This window comes from Enoplosus armatus, chromosome 8, assembly GCF_043641665.1.
Source record: "Enoplosus armatus isolate fEnoArm2 chromosome 8, fEnoArm2.hap1, whole genome shotgun sequence".
Lineage (NCBI taxonomy): Eukaryota > Metazoa > Chordata > Actinopteri > Centrarchiformes > Enoplosidae > Enoplosus > Enoplosus armatus.
In genome coordinates, this window is record NC_092187.1 from 25327747 (window position 1) to 25331009 (window position 3263).

Consider the following 3263-nt stretch of genomic DNA (forward strand, 5'->3'; position numbering starts at 1 on the left):
TGTTTGGCCTGTTAACAGGAAGCTGCTGCATCAACATGTGGAGGGAAAGGAAGTGTCGCAGGAGGAGAACTTCCTGCCAAAACACCAACGAGTAAAAGACCTCTGTCAGAGAGCTGAGTACCAGACGCCCTGTCAGCAGACTGGTCAGGTACAGCACCACATACATGTACAGCAGATATTACCTTTTTCTTTCCTACTCCTGATCCTAATGATTTAATCCCAGTCCCATCACTCAGCATCCACGCTGTACAGTAAAAGACATTAAAAGTCCTGAACTCTTCTCAGAGGTTACAAATGACAAAGTGTAGCTGAGACTTTGTGCAGAACAATCCTCAAAAAAGAGCCTTTTTGGAATAAATGCTGGAAAACTGAGACGGCTGCTGTAATAAACAAACAGTGAGTTGAAAGAAAGCAGAGAGAACAATAAGAGACTTCTGTCAGAGAGACGAAAACCAGATGTCATCTCTACAAACCAGACAGATACAATAACAGCAGTAATTACTAGAAGGAACAGAACACAAAGGACTGAATCAAAGAGAGCAGAAGAGAATCAAGATGCAGCAGAACAACAGAAACTTCTCTCCAGAGAGAGAGTGTGTGTGTGTGTGTGTGTGTGTGTGTGTGTGTGTGTGTGTGTGTGTGTGTGTGTGTGTGTGTGTGTGTTCATGCTTGATTGAGGTTAATTACACTTGTCGAAAAATCCCTCTAGCCAGTTGATTAGTCTCTTAGCAACAGTGTCTGCTGGCTGCTGGATCGCTCTGATAAACAGTGTGTGTGTGTGTGTGTTTGTAATTAACAATGCAGGCATTTGTCACTCTTTAATAACTAAGTGCAACATTAGAAATTCATTCAGTTCCTGCTGATGAGCGACTGCTGAGTGACTAACCCTAACAGCTGAGGATGTCCAGCCTGTGGTGAACTTGTGTTGGTAGAGGTGGAACTACAGATCCCATGCGGACCTTCAGGGGATCTGTAGTTTTTTAGTGGTGGTGACGGGCTGATGGGTAGACCCGCCTTTCTACAGATGCTGCGTTCAAAGAGGTTGAGGAACCAGGCAAGAGGCGTTCACATCCGGCCGTGAATTAACAACCTCGTTAAATATGATTGGCACGCGACAGACGGATACGATTGATTAATTCAGGAAATATTAATCGTTTATATCTTTGTTTGTAACCAACTGGTCCAATAATCCAGCAGAATGAGGGATGCTGCTTGTCTACAGTGTTAATAAGAAGCTGTGTCATTTATAACATGTGGTCTGCTGTTGTTAGCCTGCTAGCATGCTAGCTCCCACAGTGTATGCTTACAGTGGCAGGTTTCTGTTCTGACTGCTCACAGGTGCATCTCCCAGGTCTGACCTCACCTTCACTCTGCTCTTCACCTGTGTGTGTGTGTGTGTGTGTGTGTAGAAGTGGCAGTGTGTGGAGGACGCCACGGGGAAGCTTCGGCTCTTCAAATGCAAGAGCGAAGGGGGAGGAGCTAAGAGCTTCCAGAGGAGCGTGGTTGGTCGTCAGCGTCCAATCAGCATCAAGTCTCAACTGTACAACCGTAACTCCGACGGCTGTGACTGCCTCCGCGACCTCCGACCCCTGAGCCTGCGGCCCTCCACCACGAGGCCGTTCAACAGGAAGCCTTTCTTCTCCAAGAAGAGTGAGTGTAGATCGTTCCGTCCAGCAGGGGGCAGCAGCGACTCTCAGCATTTCACTTCCTGACAATAAATAAATAAAGTTTTTGCAGGATTTCTCGTTTGACTTTACAAACTGAACAGCGGATAATTAATCACAACGTAGTGTTTATTCTAGTTTTCTAATGTTAGTGGTTCATTTTCATTTGATTATATTTTCAGTAGAAAAACAATTCTGAGAATCTCTGAGTAGAAATATTCATTCCTCCTCTCACTACTTCTAATACGTCTGAGTGTTTCTATTGTAGAGCTGACCTGAGGTCAGTACTGCTGGACACTTGGATCCTTGTTCATGGATGTTATGTTGTAATGTAACGATAATCTTCGTTCAACAGTGTCGCTGGGCGGACTTTAGCATTAAGCTAAGGCCGCGGCGCAGTGGCTTTAATGAGGTTTAGAGAAGGTTTTTATAGTTATGATAATCTTCAGTACAAGGTAGAATTTATTGTCATTCTTTCCATGTATATAATATTCAGTACACATGGGAACCAGACAGCGTCTCTTCAGTGCTACAGTTTACACTCGCAGAGCAAATATAATAAAAAAGACAAAAACAGTAAAATGTCACATGAAGATGTGCCTCATTTTATTAAAAAGTAAGACTGTGTATAAAACAAACAGTAATGATACCTGCTACAATAGAAATGTCAGCAGGATTAGAGCCAATAGCTGCATCTGTTCCTGCAGGAAGTTATTTTTCTGTTAAAAGGAAGATCTATTTATTCCAGATATCCAGCGCGGATGTCAGTGTGAAACAAGATTTACATTTATTTTTGGTTGTTGTCTAATGTTTCTAATGACGTCTTCATGTGGAGGGACGACAGGCCCGAAGGTGCGGACCTGGTCCTCAGTGGCGGTCCAGAGCAGTTTCAGCTCAGCAGGCTGCCTGATGTGATGCTGACCTCTAGTGTCGGAGGTCAGAGCTGCAGCTCCTCCCTGATGATGGAGCTTTTTGAGGTTCAGTCTCAGGGAGGAAGCTGTCTGAGCGGTTCCTCCGTCTCCGAAACATCAGCAGAGAGAAGCGAAACTTCAGACACTGAACGTGTCGGTTTAATCGTCTGTTCTGACTGTTCTACGTTTTTCTGTGTGTGTGTCAGAGTTCAAAGCCCTGAAGAGTTACTCCAGGAACCGTTACAGCCGCTCCGTATCCATGACGAACAGTTACCCCGGTAACCACAGCACGGTGGACGGAGCCAGCTGGGCTCAGCTGATACGAGACGAGTCTGAGGACGAGTTCAGCGGGATGGGAGGAGTTCCCAACGCCGTGACTCTGCCCAACTCCCACAAAGTCACACACAGGTGAGTGTGTGTGTGTGTGTGTGTGTGTGTGTGTGTGTGTGAGGCTAACAGCTAACAACATCTGCCTGTATTGTTGGGCAGCGCTGCAGCCAAGATTTTAGAAATACTGAGGTCAAAGTCACCAAAGACCCAAAAACAGAAAGTCTGAGGGATTTTTACACAGTTGTTGTCGTGTTGACGTGTCAGTTCTTCTAAAAATGAACAACTTCTTTTTAACACTGGACCTTTGTTTCATTAGCACCACATTATATCGTTCTTTGCTAAGCTTCTCCATTTTATT